Raw genomic sequence first — 27,467 nt, 5'->3', positions numbered from 1 at the left:
ACGATAGCAAAGATCAATAAAACTAAAAGCTGGTTCTTTGAGAAGATAAACAAGATTGATAAACCATTAGCCAGACTCATCAAGAAAAAAAGGGAGAAGACTCAAATCAAAAGAATTAGAAATGAAAAAGGAGAAGAAACCACTGACACTGCAGAAATACAAAAGATTATGAGAGATTACTATAAGCAACTCTATGCCAATAAAATGGACAACCTGGAAGAAATGGACAAATTCTTAGAAATGCACAACCTGCCGAGACTGAATCAGGAAGAAATAGAAAATATGAACAGACCAATCACAAGCACTGGAATTGAAACTGAGATTAAAAATCTTCCAACAAACAAAAGCCCAAGACCAGATGGCTTCACAGGCGAATTCTATCAAACATTTAGAGAAGAGCTAACACCTATCCTTCTCAAACTCTTCCAAAAGATAGCAGAGGGAGGAACACTCCCAAACTCATTCTATGAGGCCACCATCACCCTGATACCAAAACCAGACAAAGACGTCACAAAGAAAGAAAACTACAGGCCAATATCACTGATGAACATAGATGCAAAAATCCTCAACAAAACACTAGCAAACAAAATCCAACAGCACATTAAAAGGATCATACACCATGATCAAGTGGGGTTTATCCCAGGAATGCAAGGATTCTTCAATATACGCACATCTATCAACGTGATACAACACATCAACAAACTGAAGGAGAAAAACCATATGATCATCTCAATAGATGCAGAGAAAGCTCTTGACAAAATTCAACACCCATTTATGATAAAAACTCTGCAGAAAGTAGGCACAGAGGGAACTCTCCTCAACGTAATAAAGGCCATATATGACAAACCCACAACCAACATCGTCCTCAATGGTGAAAAACTGAAACCATTTCCACTAAGATCAGGAACAAGACAAGGTTGCCCACTCTCACCACTCTTATTCAACATAGTTTTGGAAGTTCTAGCCAAAGCAATCAGAGAAGAAAAAGAAATAAAGGAATCCAAATCAGAAAAGAAGTAAAGCAGTCACTGTTTGCAGATGACATACTACTATACATACAGAATCCTAAAGATGCTACCAGAAAACTACTAGAGCTAATCAATGAATTTGGTAAAGTAGCAAGGATACAAAATTCATGCACAGAAATCTCTGGCATTCTTATACACTAATGATGAAAAATCTGAGAGTGAAATTAAGAAAACACTCCCGGCTTCCCTGGTGGCGCAGTGGTTGGGAGTCCGCCTGCCGATGCAGGGGTCACGGGTTCGTGCCCTGGTCCGGGGGGATCCCACGTGCCGCGGAGCGGCTGAGCCCGTGAGCCGTGGCCGCTGGGCCTGCGCGTCCGGAGCCTGTGCTCCGCAGCGGGAGAGGCCGCAGCAGTGAGAGGCCCGCATACCGAAAAAAAAAAAAAAAAAAAAAAAAAAAAGAAAACACTCCCATTTACCATTGCAACAAAAAGAATAAAATATTTAGGAATAAACCTACCTAAGGAGACAAAAAACCTGTATGCAGAAAACTATAAGACACTGATGAAAGAAATTAAAGATGATACAAACAGATGGAGAGATATACCATGTTCTTGGATTGGAAGAATCAACATTGTGAAAATGACTCTACTACCCAAAGCAATCTACAGATTCAATGCAATCCCTATCAAACGACCACTGGCATTTTTTACAGAACTAGAACAAAAAATTTCACAATTTGTAGGGAAACACAAAAGACCCCGAATACCCAAAGCAATCTTGAGAACGAAAAATGGAGCTGGAGGAATCAGGCTCCCTGACTTCAGACTATACTACAAAGCTGCAGTAATCAAGACAGTATGGTACTAGCACAAAAACAGAAATATAGATCAATGGAACAGGATAGAAAGCCCAGAGATAAACCCACACACATTTAGTCACCTTATCTTTGATAAAGGAGGTAAGAATATACAGTAGAGAAAAGACAGCCTCTTCAATAAGTGGTGCTGGGGAAACTGGACAGGTACATGTAAAAGTATGAAATTAGAACACTCCCTAACACCACACACAAAAATAAACTCAAAATGGGTTAAAGACCTAAATGTAAGGCCAGACACTATCAAACTCTTAGAGGAAACCATAGGCAGAACACTCTATGACATAAATCACAACAAGATCCTTTTTGACCCACCTCCTAGAGAAATGGAAATAAAAACAAAATTAAACAAATAGGACTTAATGAAACTTAAAAGATTTTGCACAGCAACGGATACCATAAACAAGACCAAAAGACAACCCTCAGAATGGGAGAAAATAGTTGCAAATGAAGCAACTGACAAAGGATTAATCTCCACAATTTATAAGCAATTCATGCAGCTCAATAACAAAAAAACAACCCAATCCAAAAATGGGCAGAAGAACTAAACAGACATTTCTCCAAAGAAGATATACAGATTGCCAACAAACACATGAAAGAATGCTCAACATCATTAATCATTAGAGAAATGCAAATCAAAACTACAATGAGATATCATCTCACAACGATCAGAATGGCCATCATCAAAAAACCTAGAAACAATAAATGCTGGAGAGGGTGCCAAAAAAAAAAAAAAAAAAGTACAAAGCGCAGGACAGAGAAGATCAAAAGGTCCTCCCAAATGGACATAATTTACACTCACACACTCATGTGAACATACTCATCCCAGGGATCCTTATAGCACTTTATCATAGTCTGTCCTCCAGTGTTATCATTCATTCATTAATCTGTCTTTTCCGATTATAAGAGCCTTCTCTTGGTTTTCTCTGTACATGTTGGGTATTATCTATTAAGCCTTTACCATATATCAAACACTTTGCATTATCTCACTGAATTCCCACAACAGCCCTCTGAGTTAAATAAAATTAATGTTCCCTCTTTGCAGATGAGGAAATTGAGGCCCAACTGTGGAGGAGCAGAGTCTACTCTCTGTGTGGCCAACGTCAGTGCAAACTGTTGGTCACCAGTCCATGATGAGTTTAAGTATAGGAATTGAGAGTAAATATTTAGAGACTTCACTGCAATCTGTCATTGTCACCACGTCCAAGTATGTGATCAGTAGGCTTTTCTGGTCAGCACAAACTATGGACTAGTCAGAAACATGAAGAAAGACCATGCTAAAATGTGTGATGTTCAAGGTTAGTTTTTCAACTGTAACCCCAAAGTGTATAAAAATCTAGAATTCATTGGTTTCATTAAAAGATGATTTAATTGTAACTGTATTATGTTACAGGATAAATTGTTGGAACTGGCAACTAATGAAGGAATGAAGATGGAGTTTAAAATTCAGCAAACTTGCTGCATTTTAGATGAAAGTTAAAAAATGAATATCCTGAGTTCGCTGAAATGGGTTTAAAAATCTCTTCTTTCTGTCTGGTCAACATACCTCTGTGATATGGGCTTCTCTCGAGCGCAATTAAAACAAAACACAGAAACACTTTATATACCTCGTCTCCTGAAAGTAGCACTGTTGTATCCAACCTAGATTAATTAGTCAACCTAAACACTTTTCTACATGAAAAGCGAAGTACTAATAAATATGGTGTTTGTTTAAAGTGTGCTTATAGGCATTTAATAGAGGGAATCTCTATTTCACTTATGACTTTTTCCTTTGGCTAAAATTACAGAACGACAAAAGTTACCAGTATGAATAGTGATCTCCTATATAACTGCCTTTATATGCATTTTCATTGAATATGTAGCTTTTTGTAATTATTTCCCCCATTATGTTTATTCTTATTTATCGAAATGTAATCTTATGTCTGCCTAATCTATAATAAAAACTAGGGGCTTGTATTTTGGTATCTTTGTTTTTAATTTTATTTTCCTAGTAATTTATTTTTATGGTATTATCCAAAATTATCAGTCCACAATGTACTGGAAATTTAAAACACCGGTCCTTCTCCACAGATGGTTTGAAAAGCACTGCTCGTGAATGTTGACTCCATGAGTCCCAAACTTTGTTTTGCTTGCTGATGCAGCCCTAACTCTTAGATCACTGCCAGGTCATAGTAGGTGCTCAAGAAACATCTGTCAAATAAATGAATGAATAAAACTGAGGTTAGTATAGGCCATAGCCCATGCCCTTAGCCACTCTGTTATACCGCCTCCTAGCAAGGGTATAGAAGTCACATCAGAATCAGGATTAGGATCAGACTAGCTGGAGAAGGCTTTCTAGAAGAGTAAGCTTGAGCACAGCCTTAAACAAAAGGGTGAGGAAAATGTGAAAAGGGTGAGAGGATTTGATCAAACCCCCTCCTTCAAAAGGTGAAAGCTTGAGTTACGGAACTGCTGCTGTCCAGAGAGCAGGCCCAGAATTTCTCCCCTTTCCTTGCTAACATTTAGCTTCTGTTGGGTCCTAAAAACCAGGTTCTGGTACAGATTTATAATTCACTGAGTTGTGTCCTCAGGAGTGAGTCTTGGGTAGGAGAGCATTTGAGGTTCTGGGGGCCAGAAGGCAAGAGAAGAATATTCTCCCACCTTAAAAAAGAAAAGGGTGAGAGGACAGAGGCAGATGTTCCCCACAGTGGGCAGGGCAGGGGTGGGGGGCAGCGATGGCAGAGGTGAAAGCAAGGCTCAGTGTAGGGGCCTGGATGAAACGGCTCTGCGATCTACCCAGAGACAACCTCCAACTTCTGCCTGAAAAACAAAGGCCACCCTCGACACACAGAGAACAAACTAGTAGTTACCAGGAGGGAGGGGGAAGCGGGGAAAGACAAGACAAGGGTACAAACTACTGTGCATAAAATAAATAAGCACGGGGCAGAGACAAGATGGCAAAGTAGAAGGACGTAAGCACACCCCCTCTCACGAAAACACCAAAATCACAACTAACTGCTGAACAACCATAGATAGAACAAATAAGCTACAAGGATATATTGAACAGCACAGGGAATATAGCCAATGTTTTATAATACCTCTAAATGGAGTTTAATCTATAAAATTTGTAATCACTCTGTTGTACACTGGAAACTAATATTGTAAATCAACTCTACCTCAATTAAAACAACAACAACAACTAAGTCCAGAGGTTACTGTGCTCCTTCAAAATCCACCAAGCCTCCAGCAGCGGCCAGGCTGCCAGGAGAGTTAGCCCTGCCCCATGACCGCCAGCATTACCACCTAGTCACTCTGCAGCCAGGAGGGCTCCCAGGGAAGCTGATGGTAGATCCTAATGCCCCAGGGACCACCACCTCGCACAAGTCTAGGGGCCCCAGGGATTTTGTATTTATACCCTGGTGGGGGCCTGTACAAAGAGGATTTCCCCCAAATTGTTTAAGCTTCAGCCCCCCGACACCTAGACCTGCCCCGGCCCCTTCTCAGGCCGCCTCCTCCCCCATAGAAGTTGCTTTCCTCCCCTTGGAGGCAGGCATTCTCTCTATCTGCCACAAGGTGGCGCCAGACATCCTAACGTGAGACGGGACTGCCCAGACCATGTACGCAAAGCGTGAGGTTTTTGCTTCCATTCTTAGAAGCTGAAAAACCCACACTTATTTGCTCTTCTTTATATCCGTGGCAACCTAACACTTCTCTTTGCATGTTTCTGGTTTCATTTTTAAAGTTACACTGAGGTGGGGCCTGAGGGGGGTCAGATTATCTTTATAAATCCTACATATTGTGGGAACTAGAGAAATTAGCCAACTTAACACCACCAATTAGTCAGAAACGAGAGAGCCCAAGGAAAGGAGAAAAACTCCTGTGTAAGAAATAAACAAAGTAGGTGTTGCAAGTTCATGTCTTTTTACTTGTTAAAAACCGCATGGTTACAGAAGTGAGTATGGATTTGAACACTTAGTACTGAAAATTCCCTGAAGTCCAATTCCTGTGTCCAGAGCAACATCTATTAAGAGTTTCTGTATTGTTATGTTATCAGTGTCCAAGAGAAACGTCAGGAACCAATCGCACTCCTGATGCAGGGGGTCCAGGTTCGATCCCTGGTCAGGGAACTAGATGCCCCATGCCTCAATGAAGATGCCGCGTGCCGCAACTAAGACCTGAAGCAGCCAGACAAATAAATAAATAAATATTTTTTTTAAAAAACAACAACAAAAAAACACCTGTACTTAAGGCAAGGAATTGGAAAACAACAATTTGTACTATTTGTGGTCTGCGATAACTCAGCACAGAATAATTTTAGGGCACCAAGTCAATAAGGATTAATATTTGGTAACTAAGCAGCCCAAACTGAAGTCTTTTTCTTGTTATTTTTGAGAAGGTGAAACTAAGATTATTAACATTTATTTTCAGAAGACATTTTAATTATTGTCAAACACTGCATGTAAAAAAAAAAAAAAAAGCTAATCGGTGAGGCCCAGTTCATGTCCCTCAAAGTTCTCTTATCTATTAAAAAATGTTTATATTCTCATTCATTCTGTGAATATCTACAGATTGTCCATGCTTTGAAGAGCGGAGTGAACAGGAAAAGAGGGAAAGCAGCCATCGCTCAGCCTACTTTTTTACCCTTTAGAGTTCACAATGTTTTTCAAATCCGGTTTTTCAAATAACTCCTCTATCTGAGGACAGAGAAAGATTTTTCTGGGGAAATCACTGATAGCCACTGTAATAACAACATCTGCCCTTTACTGTGTGTATGATCCACCCCTCCTTCCTTCTGAAACTCTGTTGTCTGTGGGTAAATGAGAAGCAGTTCAACTGGTTTGTTGGAGACTTTTACATGGGTGAATTTCCTTTGTTAAAGGAACTGGATGGCTACATTAACGCCAGCTGGGAAAGTGCGTTGCAGCCATTCTACTTCCTCCCACATCTGTATATGCAGGCTATTCCCCCCAACCCCATGATTGCATATCCAGCCCTATCTTATCCCACATTTTCAGGCTAGGCCCACATGCAGATGGGAAAGGGCCTCTTCTCACTCTAGGCTGCCTCACATGGATACCCCTTGGGCCCCTAATTTGCCAACATCCCCAAACTTCCTAATGTTCCTGGTACTGAGTTTGCTCTTCCTGGGCCAGAAGAAGAGGTGGGGATCAGTCCACGAGGTTAAAAAAAAAAACATAAATCGTTATCCCAGAAGCACCCACCTATTTCTCTGCTCCTGAAAGAAACAAGTCGATTTGAATGAGATAGTGTATGGGAGAAGCTGGGCACAGTGCCCCGTACATTGTGAGCCTTCAACAAGGCTTAGATGCTGCCTGCATCTGCGCCTTCTACGAAGCTTTCAACAAGGCTCCCACAGATGGAGCTACTTCTTGTTAGCCATCATTCCATCAGCGTCACCCAGCAATTCCAACACAGCACCTGGCAAACCACAGGCATTCAATAAAAAAGTGTGCCGTGGATCTCAAGTTCTTGGGATCTCAATTTCTTTACCTTTAACGTAGGGACTGTAACATCTGACTTCAGAGACTCTTCATCACATGCTGAAGAGCCCAGACACAGTAGAATTTTATTTTTCTCTTTTTTTCCTTGGGAGAAAGATGGACTTATCCACTTCTCCAGCATCTCCCCACGTGGCTCACCATCAGGTAGCCACACAAATAGTGTAGGATCTGTAGTCCTCCACATATGTACACGTCTCCATTTAATCTCTTCCTTGAAAACATCAGACATAATTTTATTAAGCAGTTAAAGGAACACAAGCCTGCTAGATCAAAGCGGCCAACTGGTCACCCAGCTTTCCCAAAGTGAGGCTGTAGTTCATTACAGCCAATCAGTTAATCGCATCCACCTCCCCGGTATGTCAACATGCCCGAGAAACAGACTCAGAAGCCCTGGGCACCGCAGGGAAAATCTTTCCAGATAACCAATGGTATTAAAAAAGCAGACATCTTGAAAGATGATTAGGACTGACTGTAAAAAAAATCAGAGGTTCCTACAACCTGAGACAGTCCCCAGGTGCCCCCATGGAGTCTCACAGAGAAGTATAGGCTCTGCTGACAATGCTTTTTCTTTAAACAGATGGGTTGCTCCTTACCAGACATTTCTGGACTAAACCCGAACCTTCACTTTCTTTGCAATTGTTTTTGTTGTCTGTATTGTTTGTGAGGATCTTAATTCTGGCTTGAAGCACGTCCCCTTTCAGCTCTCATACTTGGTAACGTTTGGCTTCCTCTTCTTCTGCAGGTTGCAGGCAGGAAACTGGAAAATGGGCCACAGGAAACCTGGCCTCCTACATCTGTCCCACTTTGTAATTGCAGCTCTGGTTTCATTTTGCCTTGTGTGTTAGCTCTGTTTTAACCCTCAACACGACGGCCAAAGTCTGCTTTCTGTAAGAACACTGCTACTCTTATTGCCCAAGGAAACTCACTGAGGCTTTTTTTTCTTCCCCAGAGTGATTAACCATATGAATTCAACGTGGAAAAAAATACTGAACGAATTCTCCTAACAGTAGTCATTTGGCTCAAAAGAGTATGGAGCTAGAAAAATGATACACTCAATGTGATAAAACTACTACTAAGTCCCCAGTGAAAATTCAAGACTACTTCATAATACTGCACACAGCAGAAGCTGTATCAGTATAATGATTAGTGGTCCAAGGCTGCCTGACCAATTTTGACTTTTGAGGCTTTCATAAATAATATATAATCATTCTTCATTATAATCTCTCTCATTATGATGCTCTTTCAAATTATGTTTCTTAACCATATCACCAACTATTAGGTTCAACCATATGAAATTGTTTTTATGGGTCAAATACCAGCAGTCTCATACGGTCAACCTAAAGCATATAATTACACCCAGAGAATAGATACACACACACACACACACACACACACACACACACACACACACACACACACACACACACACACTCTCTCTCTCTCTCTCTCTCTCTCTCTCTCTCTCTCTCTCTCTCTCTCTCTCTCTCTCTCTCTCTCTCTCTCTCCCAGGGCAGTATGTTCTTCCTGTGTTTGGTCCTTGGACCATTTCTGAAACTCTAACATTCTCTAGTAGAGAAAAAAAGATATATTTAAATCCTAAAGGTAATTTATAAATCTCAAAGAGTCCCATTCTAAAGGAAATGTTACCTATATCGTCCCCCACCAGCCAATACTGAGTGTCCATGGAATTCTCAAGAATAGGGCTCCTACCAAAAAAAAATCCATTACTTATTTTAATAGGAGCTTTTCTCTTTTAACACTAACATTTGATGAGCATTTACTATGTACCAGGCATTGTGTTGAGCACTTTATACACATTATCTGAATTTGATACTGACTGCATGACTTAACAATGTAGAATAAGACGTTCCAGCCACGGGAGTATTTTGGGAAAACAGAGACTTGTATACAGGGCACGTGGCTCCAAAGTCCAGCTTCTTAATCACCACACATAGTTCCCCCAGCAGAGGCTTCATTTCTTATATGCACATCTCACTGTTACTAAGAGAAAAGTCCCATTTTAACACAGACGGCGATACAACATTCCTATGAGAAATCAAATCAGGAAGTTTTCTTGTTCATCTCTGGCTTGCCTCATCTGTGACTCCAGTTGTTCCAACTGGTTCTGTTTTTAAGAAAACTTGAACCCATCCCACCATCCCTTTTTTAAAAAACCCAGTTTCCCTTTAAAAAGATCTGCTATTGGTTTAAATCCATAGCTGTTTCATCCAATGCTAAAAAATCGAGGTTGCCTCTTGATGAAGACAGGATGTGGGAAGCTGTGCCTTCGGTAACCTAGCTCCTTCTCAACAGGAAAGACTCATCCTCTTGTTTGGTGTGTGCACACTGTATGGTGGAACAAGAGGAGGAAAGTGAAAAGGAAAATGAAAGGTAGGTGATCTCGCCTGGCCCGGAAGCAGGGCCCCAAACCTGTGTGCACTTCACGTAACAACAACATGTACCATGAGAAACACTGCACTGTGAATAGGGACAGGATGGGGATCCCACTGAAACGACAAGACTGACAGGACTTGGTGAGCACACAGCAGGGGCTAAAAATTTTTCCTTTAAAAACAGACACCTTTGGGGAAGCCCTCTTTCAGGTTCTAAGCCATATTTGGGATTTCATGGCATCTCATGACACACACATAAAATTTAAACAGGGGTTTTGCATTCAGTAAAACTTACTTAAGATCTTGCTAAGTGTTCTTGGATTTGAGCTTCAATTTAATGAGCTCCCTAATTTCCAGTGGGTTATTTTCCCCCCCCACACTACCCCTGATTCTTATATTTCATAGGCCTTTGAATGGAAAATCTTTTACCTAAATTTTTGTACTGTTAATATTAATAAAATTCGATCCTGTATGCAAGGGGAAACATTGGAAGTCAGAACATATAAATTCTCATCGTAGCCATGACCTTAAAGAGTTGCGTGACCTCAGGCAGGGATGTTAACTTCTTTTTTTTTTTTTTTTTTTTGTGGTATGCGGGCCTCACTGTTGTGGCCTCTCCCGTTGCGGAGCACAGGCTCCGGACGCGCAGGCGCAGCGGCCATGGCTCACGGGCCCAGCCGCTCCGCGGCATGTGGGATCCTCCCAGACCGGGGCACGAACCCGTGTCCCCTGCATCGGCAGGCGGACTCCCAACCACTGCGCCACCAGGGAAGCCCAGGGATGTTAGCTTCTGTTTCAACTTCTTAAGCAAGGCCAACCGTATCCCCCTCCATACATGAAGGTCAGCAAACTCAAAGACTTTTTACAATTAAGAGTATTTCGAAAGTAAAAATCTAGAATATCCTTTTGATCATGTAAGTGATCTTTAACATAAAAATGGAATAATGCCTTCAGCTTCAAATAAAGCCTTCACAGGGAGATTTTTTAAATCTGTGGTTGCCTTCACATCAGAAAATGTTTACTTGCTTACTTTGTTTAGTTTTGCAAAAATCAAAAATAAAGGAAATCTTCCACGCCACTTCTGCTAGAATGAAACTATAACCTTTCAGATAAACTTGAAACCTTTTCTGAGCTAAATAATAAGCTGGTGAAGGCCACAAGTATATACCCAGTGCGGTAAGAACACTTTTGTATGACACAAAATGATGGTAGTTTTTCCACATCCAGAAACTGAAGCATTTCCTGCCAGAGCATCCTCCAAACTCCTCTATTGTGTTGAAACTGTAAAATCTTTCTAAATCAGGACTTCCTCCTATTATGCTTTAGAGGCGTCTTTCTGGGAAGGGTAGATCCAAGGCAAAAGGTAGGAATTCCTGCAGCACCACCCAGTGGAAACATTAGAAAAAAAAAAAGCAAGATAAAACATGTTTAATAAAAGAAAATTCATGTCCTAAGCTCTGCTAATTAAAAATCTGGACAGTGCACTTTTAAAACATCCATGGCAACCAGCAATATGTTTTGCTTAACAATAGTGCCCTGCTGCGTCGGTGCCGTTCCTTAAATGCCAACCACACAAATGATCGTCAACATCACATCTGCCTTGTCTCTCTCACACATGCGCACACACACTGGGCCAGGGAGGAAGGAGTCCTGGGTGGAGTCAGGTGTGGCCCGAGACACCATCCCTTCCTCTCAGAAGGATCCCCAAGGGACCGTGGGGACCGGGAAATCTGCACAGCTGTGCTCGGCGTGCCAGTTCAGCTGCAGCGTCAGGCATTTCCTGGCAGAAAGGTAAGATCTGTGCATCTTTCCCTTTCCCTGGTCTGCACACACCTGGTCTGAGCCACCTCCAACATCTGCAGGCACTTCTACCTCCCTCAGTCCCCCCGAGGGAGAGGCTCAGGGCCTTTCCTTCCCCCTGTGGCCCTCATCTCTGCAACCCCCCCCACAAAGCTGTCTCCCGGGTGACCATTGCTTCTGCTGCCCTGGCCGACCAAAGCCTCCCACAGGTCGTCTCAGTCTCTCTCTACTTCACTTATGCCCTCATCAGAACATGTCTCTTCACCAGCAGCTGTTTCTCACACACGCATGACACATCAAGCTACTGATCTTGGGAACGGTCGGAGCAATAGGAACCCCCGACCCTCTCCTTCCAGCTTCCCTCCCCAGAGAGCCCTGGCAGCGGCCAGGAGAGGGAGAGAGCTGTCGTCTCTTCCCCGAGCAACGGAGAACTCCCTCGTCTTCTCTACAGAATTTAAAATAATAAAGTATCATTTCTTCAATCACGTCTGGATGCTTAAGTCACTAAAGAAAATGGTCCCTAACATCAGCACTCCTGGAAAAGTTATCTTTCCCTCTTCCTGGAATAAGTCCACCGAAACCATTTTACATGTCTTTCAAAAATAGAAAATGATAACTAGTTAGCCGATCTTGATATTGTTTAGAAATATATGATCTGTGTTAAAACGTTACAATATAGCATAGTTGAACTGATAGTTTGCAAATGGCTAATAGTATTATAAACCCTTTTTTCCCCTTTTTCTGAAGTGTAACATTTCACAAAATGTGCTGCTTTCTGGAAATGTCAAGATTTGGAAAATATTGACATTAGCTAGTGTTCGGGCCCCACTATATACAGTACTGTTGCAAAAATGTTACAAGTTACTGGTATTTGTGTGACATCTTCTTTAGGGATTTTGGAGAAACACTAAGAGCTGCCTTCCAGGGGCGGTTACCTAAGCAAAGAACTGCACTCTTCCAGATCCTGAGGTCACTTTAGCATCCCTGCTTTTCTTCAGCGCTCTTCTCGGCAAAACTCTTGCATGGTTTAGAAAATGCAAATTCTAGGCCTCAACATGTATACATAAATCTGGTATGATAATATATTCACGTTGGAAGGGATCTATAAAAAACAGTGACTCTGCAGCCTTCAAAATATCATCACCTGCTCATGTGGTGGACATCTGTGGGGGATTTTAGCTGCATCTAAAGTCATGAAGGTAGACTCTCCCTTTTATAGCTTTACTGTCTCCATATACATATTTCTCTCCCACGTTTTTGTACAGTCATCAAGTTTAGCTACATGTAACAAGTACGGTGCCAAAATGCAGTTTCTTCTAAATTTAAATAACTGCTAATAAAGTTCTTCTTAACATGAAGCAAAACTACAACGGCGTTAAGTTAAAATAGCAAGCAAAAGGCATCTTGTTTTTCACAGAATGTCATTTAAAATCTAGCCTGACTTGTAGACAAACTACAGTAAGTGGAACACATTTAAAATATCTTGGTGTTTCTGTTGAGTACAATTATTTGTAAAAAAAAAAAAAAAAAAAAAAAAAAACTGTTGCAAAAATAGACAGTGAGTGATTTCAAAACTAAATAATCTCCTCCAATACACTGCACTTAAAACCTGTTGATTGGGCTTCCCTGGTGGCGCAGTGGTTGAGAATCCGCCTGCCGATGCAGGGGACACGGGTTCGTGGCCCGGTCTGGGAAGATCCCACATGCCGCAGAGCGGCTGGGCCCGTGAGCCATGGCCACTGAGCCTGCGCATCCGGAGCCTGTGCTCCGCAATGGGAGAGGCCACAACAGTGAGAGGCCCGCGTATCACACACACACAAAAAAAAACCTGTTGATTAACCCCCAAACTGCAATGAATACGTGAACAAAACAACATTGAAACTGTCATCAAGTGGAAGACCGAGAGTTCATTCTTTCGTGTCAGGTTGATGTTGTACACACACATTTCCTTCAAGAAGTCAACAAAAGCATCCCACACAAAAGAATGGCTGTTGGTGACATCAGCATCCAATATCAGATATGTACCTAAGGCCCCCTCACAGACCTTAATTCCCATTCGGGAAATCTGCCATCCACTAAGTCGGCTTTAGCCCTTTTTAAAATGTCACATACGACTTGTTCCTCTGCTTACTCTTCCAGTAATTGTTCCACGTGAAAATATTAACTGTACAAAACAAATGCCAGTTTCCGTTTTAGATGCTCTTTCCCCTTTGCTAAAGAAAGTCACCCTTTCTGTATTTTAATCATCTGGTACATGTACGATCTTCTACATCAAGGTCTTAAAGTTTCTACTTTCCTAAAGACAAATTGGTAGGTCTTAATATTTAGGTTAAAAACAAAACAAAACAAAAACAAAGGATGTGGCAAAGCCTACAGCAAGATGCCGTTCTTGTGGTTCAGCTCTGATTTAAATCAAAGCTGGGCAATGCTCTTGAGAGTGAGCCACGGAGCTTTTGAGAGCCCAAGTACTCTTGGGTCATTTTGTTTGATTCAAGACATCTTTTAACAGCATATACTTTGGTGATGAAAGTAATTCACTTTAAGAAATGGTTGGGGACTTCCCTGGTGGTCCAGTGGTTAAGACTCCACGCTCCCAATGTAGCAGGGCATGGGTTCAATCCCTGGTCGGGGAACTAAGTTCCCACATGCTGCACGGTGTGGCCAAAAAATAAATAAATAAAATAAACAGTGAAACCGGAGAAGGGTTCATTTTTTAAAAATGTACATTGAAAAATTGCTCTCTTCAAAAGTACTCAACGTCATAAGTGCAGAATTGAGAATTAGGGCTAAAGAACGTAAAGAAGTGAATGAAGCTAAGTTAGGGACGCTGAGTGTCTCGCCGAGCGATGCTTCTGGTTTTGCTTCGACCATCAGAGGTGAAGTGGGTCCATCACCAGGCATTCTTCCCTCCTCTATAGGCTCAGCACGGATGTGACAGCATCTCTCTCTCTCTCTGCCTGGGGTTTAACCAGTTCCAACCCTGTCTCAGACTGTCACTTGGAGAATTTGGGGATGTTTATTCTAAAATGTTTTTTGAAAGAAAAAAAAAAAAAAAAACCCCAGCCACGCTCTACTACCCAACACCCTCTGGTCTAAATGATCAGTATCTGGAGCTTGAAAAACAGGCAGGAACAGCAGCAAAAATAACTTCCCACAACACTCATCAATTCTAGATTCCAGAGGATTTCAGAACACAAGACCATACACGAGGATGAAGGAGCCGCCTCCACATACAGTCTTCAAATAATACTAAATGGTTTGGTCCCTTCCTATATATGTTCTGTGTGGGGTTTGCTGAAATTATGAGGCATCTGACCTTTCTCCTCTCCTGAAAACGGTAACAAAAATCCAAGTTCTGTCTTGAGTTCTCACAATGAAATAATGATTCTTTGGGATGGAGCACTTTAGCGAACATTCCCTTATGCTCTAATCCTCTGTACAGAAGTGGGGCTTGAATCCTACATGAGAAGGCTGACTCTACAGAGAAGGAGCAAAAACTGAGATCACATACTGTCCCATTCTCTTAGACTCATGCATTCCCCTTGTAGCTACATCTATGGAGGCAATACATACACACACACACACACACACACACACACACACACACACACACACTCCTCATCTGCCAATGCTTATCTCCAACAACCAATGGCTTATATTTTAGCCTCTAAATACAAACCTTCCAAACTCCAGTAAGGGGAATAGAGGGGAAGTTACATTTCCAGTTCACTGAGTATTAACCAGAGATGTATTCTTCTTAACTACTCGTGTTAGGAAGTTGTTCTCACATCTACAGCCCTCCCCCTTGCCTAATAGAGCTCACAGAGCATTCTGATCATTCTGCGCCCAGTATCACCATTCTGAAAATGATGAGGACTTACATCACCGTAAGAATCCCTGCAGTTAATTCCTACAGACAGACCCTGCAGTTACCCAGGAGCACATCCTGGAATAAATTCTGGGGCTTATTCTGTTGTGGTGGTGGTGGTTGTCTTAACCTCTCTTCTGACAATTAAGTGCAGGGAGAAAAAAATAATCTGCTTAATTACACATTATGGTTAATCAAGGTTTGACTATCAACAAACCACTCCTTGGCAAAACCCAGCTGAAAGTAACAGCAGATCTAGCCCTCGACCAAAAACGATGTAGGTATTTAATCATTCATCCTTTCATCATCACACAGGCAGTGTCATTATTTTAAAACTCGATCAGAAATGTCATTTATTAATTATAAAAGGCTATGGACAAAAGCTACACACACAGGTTTTAGTATAAGTGAGGAAGCAATTTCAACAGTGAATATTACAGAACTCAGTCCAAGGGATCTATGAAAATTTGGTCAACTGAAGTCTTGATAAAGGACTATGATACTTGCTGTAGAACGATTAATTTTAACATGGAAAGAACTTTACACTGAGATTCTTTCAAGCTGTACTATCCTATAAATTACCTGTTAACCAACCATTCTGAGTATAACACTGATATCAACAACAGGGCTAAAGTTGGTCCTCTCAGATGTTAACACACCTGATCTCTGTATATTCACTTTTCCTACAAATCTGGACAAAAATTCTGGAAAATGATATATCCTCTATACAGGATCTTCTCGGCTGTCTCTTTGGTTTAACCAACAAATATGCCTCTTATTAATTCAAATAATTGACTGTCTAGGAAAGAGTTGGATTTAGGCATAGCAATAAAGTGCTTTATCAAGTCCACTGGCAAAATGCAAGGAGAGGAGCTATGGTGACAGAAGTTTTCCCCCTTCAGATTGCTTTTAACTCAACGAATGCCAGATATTGTACAAAGGGCTGGGATAAACACCAGGATGAGAATAGCAGATGAAGAGGGAGCTTACAGGCTGATGGGCAAGACAGATGTGAAACACATCTTGATACATACACGCACAGATACCCCTCAGTTTCCGAACCTAATGAATTCCAGGCTTTGGAGAGTGACTTCAGATAGCAAAGGGTAGCCGGCCTGCTATCAAATCTACTTGGTTCCTGAGTTCTGGATAAGGAATATTAATGAATAATGAGAAACACCCGCCCTATCTCCAGAAATATATATCTGAAACTGGTACCTGTGCTTCGATAGTAAGAATCTGCAGAGGGAGAATTCAGGTAACAAGGAAACCTGTAAATGAAGCCTGTGGCAAGGGCTCCGAAGGCCAGGGATGGGTGACTGGGGAGATCTAGTCTGGAGGCCCAGCAAAGGCTTCCCCAGGATAGAGATGGTTGAGCTGAGACCTGACAGATGACTACACACTGGGTCGAAAGTGGGGTGAGAGAAATCGATGGGAGCGGAGGACCAGGAGGGAGTTTCCAGAAGACAGAGCAACATTTAGAAGGGCCCGGTGGCCAGGGGGCACGTTACACATTTGAGGAATTGAGGAAAGGCCAGTGTAGTGGGCCTAAATCACAGCATGCTGCTTACATTAAAGATTTTTGGTCTCTATCCCAGCTGAAGCCACTGGGAGATTGTAAGCAGAGGAGCGAAAAGGTCGGATCTGTGTTGGAAGGACTGCTCTAGCTTGTGGGCGGAGAAGGGACCAGAGGGAGGGGGGTGAAGGGAAATGTGGACCCCTCAGATCCAGCGGTGGAAGATGGACAGCATTTTCAAAGACCATGAGGAGGAAAGAGCAGGGACCTGACCTGGTGATCAAAATCTTGGGGCCTACTCAGCACCCAGCCTGGAGACAGTCATTGGTGTCCTCAAGAACGAGGCAGTCGTCTTTAGAAATGAGTGGTACCTGTCACAGACCTCAAAAAGAGGAGGAAAGGAAGCACAGCAGCTAATACTGACCTTCCCACAGGTGTTCCTTATTCAATAAGGGGCCGACATGGGCTTGAAGGGGAAACTTAAGGGGAATCCCTTTTTCCACCACAAAACAGTTTTTAAAAATTGCTGTATATGTCTCAAAGTCACTTTACACGTTCACAACTCCTAGAAAAATCCAAGTTCTTTATTCTAAAAAAGAGCAGAGACGAATAGGACTTCCGGATGCAAGGGATCGTCTCTACCTCTCTACTCCAGCCACTTTGCCCTCCGGCCAGGGAAACTGAGGTCCAGGGAGATTTAAGTGATATCCTCTAAACACAATGGGTTTTAAGGGAATCTACGTTTTCCCCGCAGCATACATATTACTTTTGGTTAGTGTAAGTGATATTAAATAGTGTGGAAAGGATTTTTTCCTCTTATTGGATGATGAGGAAATCCACACTTTCTGATGATTTATTTTTAACCAAGTAGATTAAATAAAAATACTGCAGTGTCTTATCCAGGTGCTCTGGGGTGTAATAACATGGTAGAGTCATGAAATTGCCATAATACAATTAAAAATAGCCAGAGAATGTTTTGGGGTGATGGAAGTATTCTCTACTTAGAGGTAGGGGTGGGGATTACATAGGTGTATACAATAACATTTAAGATCTATGCAGTTTCACGTACATAAGTTATACAACAGTAAAAGAAAGTAAAAGACACCTAGAGTCTCAGATTCATTCTACTGTTTGGAGTAAATGACCCCTAACCTCACCAAACAGTGTAAGAGAAGGTATCAGATACATGTGTTTTATACCTACCCCATCACTCCCATATTTATACCTGGAACATTAGGAATTGTTCTTAGATACGGTAGCTTTCAAAAGACTTAGGATACTGTGTGCTTTAGAACTTCTCTTTAAAGCATGTATGTGAGTAAATTCATTTTAGTCCAATTCAAATCAGAATATATTAGTATAACCATCATCTTAATTTCTTTAAAAATATGCAAATAACTCTCATGGCCAATTATAAAATAATCCCATTTAATTCCTAATTGAATAATTACTTTCCAGCAACTGTAAATTAAAACACATAAAGTGGTCAATGAGAAATTCCTAGTGGCAAATCAAATTACAACTTATTGAAATGATCAATTCAAAGTTTACTTTTAAACTGCTGACATATATGTTAAGTTTCCAGTAATGGATGAAAGGCCATTTTCATTTCGGTTGTGGGTAGGGGTAATTGGGAGTCAAATTTCTACTTAAAAGACTGAAGGCCCTTAGGATTTGTTAACAGTGCACCCCAGACATAGAAAACAAACTTATGGTTACCAAAGGGGAAAGGGGGGTGGGAAGGGATAAATTAGGTTGGGAATTAACATATACATGCTACTATATATAAACAAATAACCAACAGGACCTACTGTATAGCACAGGGAACTATACTCAACATTTTGTAATAACCTATAAGGGAAAAGAATCTGAAAAAGAATATATATAGGCATATAAATATGTGTAACTGGATCACTGAGCTGTATACCTGAAATTAGCACGATATTGTAAATCAACTATACTTTAATAAAAAATAAAACAAAAACAGTGTGCGCGCACGCACACTCTGATAATTCAGTTTACTGGGGCTGTACTATAAGTGGCAAAACTGGAGTTTTCATGTTCTCACTGCCATGGTTTCAACCAAAAAGCTACATGATCTCAGTTCAAACTGGCCATGGGCAATACTACTGTTGAACTGAAAATCTACTTAAAATACCAATTTCAAAGTTTGGAAACTTTACTGATATAAAGTGAAACAGTAGTAAGTAAGAGTCACCAAGTGTGCAAGAGAAACCTTCCTCCCTCCTTTATAGTTAGAGAAGTTCAAGGTGTATTTTTGGTCTAACCTAGTTTCTCTGTTTTCATCACTGAACATTCTATTTTGATGTGTTGCACCCTGGACTTCCTTTTACTACATCTTGATATTCTACTGCAAATCATGACTCATCCTTAAATCATAGACAAACTCATCAAAATCCCAAACTGCACAGCACATATGAATTCAGCCTTTCAAGAGGGCAGCATTCTTAGAACATTACTTGGAGCCAGAGACAAAAACACTGAACAAGTTCATGTAGAAATTATGTCAATCCACTGTTGAGTCAACACATTTATTAGATCAATAAATACGAGCTCTATGTGTGGTAATTTTGGTCTTAGTACCAGTTATTAAACTGTGTTACATGATACGTTAACTGAAAATAAGCTACAAAACAGAAAGTATAGTGTGACTCCAATTAAAAATTTTATGTGTGTGCATGTGCAGCTGTGTGTATATGTATTTTAAAAGACCAGAAAAATATACACCAAAATGTTAACAGAGGGATTATGGGAGATTTTTTTTTCTTTGTGGTTTTCTGCATCTTCCTAAGATAATTCATATTAGTATTTTTTATAACAGAAAAAAACAACTAACCTTTAGAAAATATTGCTATACTAATGTAATCTCAAATATGTCATCAATCTACAAAGGCAAAGGGGAATTATGGATAAATAATAAAACATAAAATACTCTTGCCTTAAACATACAGAAAAATTTGCCATGAGTGGAGTCCTTCATATAAACGACCAGGATAGCTCATCTATATGTGCAGGTACCGGCCCTTAGGGGCAGAAGTCAGCTGCCTACAGCCACAATAAAAGAAATGGGTTCTCTGTCCAAAGTTTAATGAGGAACCCCAGGTCTAGGAAACATGAAGATAGCTGAATCATTCCCTGGGACTGGAAGGGAGTAAAAGCCGTTAATTAGTAAGCAGTAATTCACCATCAGCGAACAAAGACTGTACTCCAGGAAGTCACATCCTTAGATAATTTTTTTTAAGTGTTTTAGGTTTGTTTTGTCTTAGGTAATGTTTTGCAACCATATTGGTTTTTTGAATCCTATAGATACATAATTGGGTGGCACAGGACGCACAAAATCCGATACGTGACAGCTAAGAAAGGAATATTTTAATTTATATGCACTGCCTGGAAGCCCTTTAAAACTGATTTCAGGAAAAGTTCTAAAAAGTTATTACAAATATAAATTTCAATATATGATCTCAGAGTTACTGTTACTGTACATTACCAGGTTTGAATTAGTATATATTTTTTTTAAATAAGAAAAAGAGGGGGGCTTTAATAAATGTTTAGCAAACTTCAAAATTCAAATGGAGCTGCTCTCCCTCATCTGGGCTATTGCCATTCTGGTCTAAAAAGCATTAGCACCAACTGAGTGGTGTTCAGAGATGGTCTAATTCAGCTCACAAAGGTACACCATCACACCGTCCTTATTTACCTGTCATTCCACACATATTACTGACTGAAAACAGAGAAAATTCATGCATACTGTGTTATTCACATGGCAGAAAAGTGCCAGTGATTACTTTTAAATGTCCTATTCCTTGAATGAATGCATATAAATGTTATCATCATCATTAATGTGAACAAGCGTTTCTCAATCTGGGTACTCCTGACATTTGGGGCTAGAAAATTCTTTGTGGGCATTGTTGGATCTTTAGCAGCAACCCTGACCTCTACTCACTAGATGCCAGTAGAACCCCCTCTGATTGTAACAACCAAAAGTCCTCTGGGGAGCAAAATAACACTCCCAGTTGAAAACTATTGATATAAATGAACATTATTCATTCCGAATAATAACTTATCGAATGAAGAACTCTAATTATCCCCTTTTTATTTTGAAGGAAATGTAGTCCTGAAAGGAGAATACTTAACAACCTTCATCCCTTAAGGAATGGTCATGCAAAGCGATGTTGGCTTTGGAAAGCTTTTTTTTCCTTATCTATTTAATATAAGTTCTGTTATCCTACTCACAGCTTTCAATGCAACCATTTATTGAGCATCTACTCCGTGCCAGGTGCGGTGTTAGGGACATCCTGTACTCATGTCCACTGACTCACACCCTGCTCGGGTTGTTTGGGTTGTTTTTAGGACATACTTTGCCACCGGAGAAGAAACACGGACACCTTAAAAAACCCTCAAGAGAGCAGCGTGTCCTTGTCAATAAAGGAGCCCCACAGTTCCAATCGGGTTCCTTAACATTCTTTACCCTTTTTAGTAACTCTACACATTTCCAACATTTAAAGGTTTAAAAAAAAAAAAAAAAAAAAAAAAGGCCAGAAGGCCTTTGCTATATTTGGCATAGAATGACCATCAGGGGTTTTTGCAGAAAGGATCATTACTGGAAATTCCAAAAACACTTAGGGACAGTCTTCTTAACTGTCTGACCCACGTGCCCTCCTAACACAATTTGTAATTTTATAATCACCATAAATTGAAACTCATAACTGACCTTTCCCAAATAAGTGTGTGTCACAGAGAGACAGAAGAAAAGGGAGAGAGACCGGAGGGTATTTTGTTTGGCAGTGCGGCTCAGAAATCAATTTGAGCTCGTTAAAAGATGCCCGGAACATGCTTGGTTTCTCGTCACCTCCGCCCTCCCCCGCCAGGAGTGAAGCACAGACGCGAGAGGATGGGTGTGTTTGAGGTGCTTGGGCAATAAATAGAAAACACACACACCTGGGAGAGAAAAACCTGTAAGTTCGAAATCCAAAATGGCCAAAATGACTTCAAAGTTTTCAAGATGCTGCCCTGAAATGTTCGTTGGGCGACTGCCCCTCTAAATAAATAAAGCCGTAACTTGTCTCCCTCTCCAGCGCAGGGCTCCCCCGGCTGACAGTGGCTGCACAAAACCCCTCCTGTGCCGAGCAGCGGAAACTCCTAATGAGATTAGTTGGTGTGTGTGCAGACATTACTTAGCAATGACTACAGGGGCTCTCTCTTCCTGCAGCAGCCAGTGGAAAATTCAGGGAACTTTTTCCCCCGCAGCAGCAGAATCCCTTTAACCCTCTTCCCCAGCCAACTCCAAAAACAACTCAGCCTCCCCCAGCGTCCCGCCTCCCTGCCGGGGTGCTGGGGGGAGTTAAAGACCCGCCAGGGACTTCCAAATGCAGGAGGGTGGGAGGGGGGCGGCGGGGAAGGGGCGGGTGACCCCTCGAACACTACAAAGGAAACTGTAAAAGGCACAAATACATAAACCTGAGAAGAAGCAAACCACAGTTTCTTTGTGAGCTCCTCTAGTGAGTCATTTTCAAGATGCTGTCTGCTGCCAGTTTCAAAGCGGAAGCGCATGGCAATTAGTCTTGCCGTTTCCAGACAAGCCAGAAACTCTCCCGACACTCGTTTTTTTTTTTTTTTCCTTCTAAAAAGCCCCTTTTGCAGTTTCTGAAATAACATTTCTTTCTCCCACCTCCATCCGCCGCCTAACTGCAGCTTGTCCTCCGGACGATTCAGTTCAGAAAACGTAACAAAACCGAGACCTCTAATTTTTTTCTTTTTTTTTTTTTAGCCCTCTAAAATTGTAATTCCTCCCCCCCAAAAGTTACGGAAGCATTACAGGCCAACATTCAGATGCAAGCTGAAGAGCCCCATCCCAAAGTGCTGGGGACTCCAAGACCATGTCCTGTCCGGTCCTCCTCCAAAACCATGACCAGTAATGACTCCACCGGCTTTAAAGGTCCGGCTGGGCGTGCGCCTGGGGCGGGGACCCGGGCGGGGGTCACCTGCCGAGCGAGAGAGGACGCGGCCCCCAGGCCCGCGGCTCGGCTCCCCACGCCCTCCGTTTCCCCCTCCACCCCTGTCCTCTCCCTGAATCCGAGCGTCGGTGCCCACTGCCACCCCAAGGAGAGCCCCAGGCCCGGCTAGGTCAGCGGTGGTCCACCCTCCAGGCACGCAGCCCGCTCCAGTCACCGTTCCTCCCAGGGGGACCCCAAGTCTCACCGCCCCGCGCTCCCCCGCGCGCCCCCTCCTCCGGGTTCGCAGCGCAGCCCAGGGCGGGGTGTGCCATCGCCGGGTGGCCGCAGCCCCCGGGCGGGCGCGTGGACCCGGCGCAGGAGCATCCCAGCTGCGCCCACTCCCCGCGGCCGCCCCCAGCCCCGGGCCTGCAGCCTCCGACGCGGTGCCCACCCGCCCCACCCCCACCCCCACCAAGCCAGAGAGAAGAAAGAAAGAAAAAACCAAGCCCCACGAAACTTTGCAACTGTCCGAGCAACAGGCACGGACCCTACTACATACCCAGATGCGGGGGAGTTTTCAAGATCCTTCTTCGGGGGAATTTCTAGGAGGAACCGGGCGAAAGTCCCCGACTTTCCATGCTGACAGGCGTCTGCAGACGGTCTGTTGCTCTTGTAATGAGATCCTGATTTTTTCCCCCTTTTTTTTTTTCTTTCTCTCGCTCCTCTTTTTTTTTTTTTTTTTTTCCTCTGGTGTGTGTGAGAGCAGGAAGTTGGAGCAGTCAGGCCGAGCCGGCTCACTTCCTTTACTGCATTATTCCCCAGGCGGTGTGCAGTCTGTGTAAACAGGCTTTTCCGCCCCGCGCCGCGCGCCCCGGCCGCGGCTGTGCGCCGGGGCTGGCCGCCGAGGCCCGCGCATACTCCGCCGCCTGGGGCCCCGCACCGCGCCCCCGCCCGCCGCCGCTCCCCGCTTCCTGCTCGGCCACCCCCGGGGAGGAGCCTCCGGACCCCGGGCGACTCCGCGTGGCCGCAGCCCCTCCCCACGGGGGGGCGGGCAGCTCGGCCAGAAACGCAGAGAAGCCGCCCCCGGCGCGCCGAGGGGCTGAGCTTGGGTTGTGGCGAGACGGGGGGTCCCTCTTCTCCCCTCTAGGGGTCCCTGTGCTGGGGACCGCGCTGGGCCCAGCAGTGGGGTCTTGCCCTGCTCGGTCGGTCTGGGCGGGGAGGCCCGAAGTGGGGAGGCCGCTGGACTCGCTGTTTTCTGTCAGCTGGGATGGAAGAGTTGTAGGGCCAGGAGGCATCGGGAGTGGGGTCCGGGTGCTCTGGGCCAAGGGCTGCTTTGCTCGTGGGTGGGGGCGTGATTGCTTAGGATGAGAAGATGTTGCATGTGCAGAAAAGGAGGCACGGGTTTTGTCAGGGGATGGACACAGTTCCTGTCTGGGATTAAAAAAAAAAAAAAAGCCAGCGCTCAGAGTAGGGGGCCCACTTTGGGGAAAAGGATAAGAAGCCGTAAACTGGAAGCCAGGATTCTCCAGGAAGAGCCCTTTCTGGCCGTTCGCTATGGCCCCGCCACAGGCCCAACCTTTCCTGCTAAGGGACTCCGGAACGAAATGAGCAGCGGCCACGGAGCCGAGTGACTGAGGCTTCCGAGGGAGGCTCCGTGGTCTCAAAACTGGACTCCACACTATCCCTCAAGGACCGCCCACCCCGAAGGGCTCAGGCCAGGCTCTGACGGGAGAGCTTGTCCACTGCCCTGAGGCTTAGAGGAGGGAGGAGGGTGCCGGTGGAAGAGTCCCTCGTCCCAGCCCTGTGCGCTAGCCCCAACTGCTCCCCTTTTGGACCCCTCCATTCCCATGCCTCCGCCCCTTAGCAGCGCAGACCAGCGGCTCCCAAACTTGAGCGTGCACCAGCATCACGTGGGGGGCTTGTTAAAACACAGGTTTTAACCTCACCGCCAGCGTTCCTGATTCAATAAGTCTGGGGTGGTTCTCAGCCCTGGCTAAAGTTAGAATCACCTGGGGAGTGTTTTGAAGACTATTGATCTCAATACACAACCCAAACCAATTAAGTCAGCTTCCCTGGGAGCCGGGGGCGTGAGTGCTTTCCAAAGGATGGCATTCTAAGAGCTCCTCCACTTGCTTATTTGTTTCTTATTTCTGCAACCTTTCTGATTATTTGTTTACGAATCTCTCACTATTGCTAACCGTGGGCTTCTAAGGGCAGGGTTGTGTTTTACTCTAGTTAGTACCAGGTCAGGGCACCTGACTCATAGGACGGTCCAGTTGGCAGCATTTGCTTTGGGGCTGGCATGGATAGTTCAGTGAGAAGTGGTAGAAGGCCCACCAGACCTCTGAGAAGGGTGGGAAAACATGAGGTGTGCGGGGCTGGGGGAAAGGTAGGGGAGTAGAGAAGAAGGAGAAGATATGGGGAAGAGGGCTGTTTATCAACCCCTGATTTTCCACAGCTAATTTTACACTTTAGGGATAATTGTTTTAATCCCTAGTGGGCTTCTCCTGTCACTCAGCAGAGCTCACTCTGTGTCCCTGTATGATCCAGCTGTGGACTGGGAGAATGTAAACTTATTTTATTTTCCTTCTCAAGGAGAAAATACCTCACACATACAATTCAGAACACTGTGTTGCTTTATCTAAAAAGTGTATACCAAAGCCAAGCATATCATAAACCAGTGACTTTCATGATTTTTATTGTACATCTTCACAACAAATCTTTGTTGAATCCTAATATGTAAGAGAGAAAACGTGTACATGTCATCATCAGGCTTTAATTGTTTTGAAGAAATGCCTCCTTGTCTAAGGCACCCCTGAAACACTCATGGGCAGCCTTGGCATTTCCCAGACCAAATGAAGACCTCCTTAAGTTTTCCTGGTGTTTTAGGTTGTCCATACCACTATGCCAAGCTCTTTGTTAGAATGAATAACTCAGAGCTGACACTGCTCTTCCCCCAAGGCATGGGGAATAACTTTTACTTGGAGGTGTCCGCAGCTTCTGTACCTTGCATAAGACAGCTTCTGCTGTCTTTGCTCAGGCTGCTATAATAAATGCCTTAGACTGGGTGGCTTAAACAACAGACATTTATTTCTCACAGTTCTGGAGGCTGGGAAGTCTAAGATAAAGGTGCCAGCAGATTTGGTTCTTGGTGAGGGACCTCTTCCTGGCTTGTAAAGGGCCGCCTCTTGCTGTGTCCCCACATGGCCTTTCCTCCATACACACATGTGGAAGGAGAAAGAGAGAGAGGAAGCAAACTCTTTGGTGTCTCTTTTCATAAAGGACACTAATCCCATCATGGGAGCTCCACCCTCAGGACCTCAGCTAAACCTAATTATCTCCCAAAGGCCCAGCTTCTTAATACCATCACATTGGGGGTTAGGGTTTTAACATGAATTTAGTGGAGACGTTAACATTCAGTTCATAACATCTGTTATTTGTTTTTTGTGCTTTCCTTCTCACTATCAAAAAGTAGCCAAGAAATGTGGCATTTAGTATTGTATGATCCACACTATTTTTATGCTTCTGTTATAAAACAAATAGGAGTTAGGATTATATGGGTTATGAGTAAAATTTCTTCAGGAATCCTTTATAGCAGGTGACGGGGTCATTCATTTCTGCTAGCCAAGAGAGAATGAGGCTCTCTCAGCTTTGATAAGAACAGCAGACATCTTACCAGAGATTGGAGTTAGTCAGTGTGATGTGTTGGAGGGTGCTTGGGGCAGGATGGAGGAGGATCAGCTCAAATAAACCCTACAGATGAAGAGTGGAGGTGGGGGCTGAGTCTCCTGAAGAAAATCAAAACCCTGGTTCCAAAAGAAGGGGTGCATTAGTCAGCTTTTGCTAGTATAATACTTTGTAACAAACAACCCCAACACTCACTGGCTTGCTTAAACAACAAATGGGTCTTGGTTGGCTGGGTTCATGTTTGCTTCACATGTTTTTCTCATTCTGGGACCCAAGCTGAAGGAACGGGCTCAATTTGGGACACGTGGCTTTCTGGAAGGGCAGGAGCTCCAGAGAAGAGAGTGGAGACACATGGAAGCTCTCAAAACCTCTGCTTAGGACTAGCATACCCTCATGTCAACTCACAGCCCAGTGGGGAAAGCAAGTCATATAGCCAAGTCTAAAGTCAATGGGACAGGGAGAAGGAAAAGGAGGGAAAAAGGGAGAATTCTGAACAAATAATATAATCTACCACAAGAGAAAATGAATGTTGGGTATACAAAAACAACAAATCTCTTTGTTCCCTCATAATTTAACATTCCATAATGTATAACAGAATGGGATGCTGTGAATGGTTTAAAAAAATACAGATGGATGAGGAAGTATAATTAGATAGGACAGGAAAAAAAATGAGTTTTAGAATATATCAAACTAAAATATTTTAGAACATAGCAGAACAAATAATATATGAAATGTATGAATTGATAGTATTAAACTTATGAATTGATGAATTTTGGTAGAAACTCAAAAGCGGTTTGCCTCAGTACTTTGGAGACTGCCTCGGTGTTGAGGGGGATGTGGGTAGGATTTGGGAATAGACAGCCGAAGTCTGATGGGAAGACAGCCCACTCAGGTGGCAAGTATACA

The 27,467-nt window shown here is 43.2% G+C and overlaps 1 protein-coding gene across 1 annotated transcript in view; it reads right to left on the bottom strand.

The window, feature by feature from the left end:
- ELK3 (ETS transcription factor ELK3) overlaps positions 1 to 23,815 on the bottom strand; it is a 76,296-nt gene extending 52,481 nt beyond the window's left edge. The window contains exon 1 of the mRNA XM_059082503.2: positions 23,434 to 23,815. The gene's annotated coding sequence lies outside the window, so the exon portion shown is untranslated. The remainder of the gene's footprint in view (positions 1 to 23,433) is intronic.
- Between the last annotated feature and the right edge of the window lie 3,652 nt (positions 23,816 to 27,467).

The sequence above is a fragment of the Kogia breviceps genome, chromosome 12, assembly GCF_026419965.1.
Source record: "Kogia breviceps isolate mKogBre1 chromosome 12, mKogBre1 haplotype 1, whole genome shotgun sequence".
Classification (NCBI taxonomy): domain Eukaryota; kingdom Metazoa; phylum Chordata; class Mammalia; order Artiodactyla; family Physeteridae; genus Kogia; species Kogia breviceps.
This window is presented reverse-complemented; position numbering and strand designations above follow the sequence as displayed.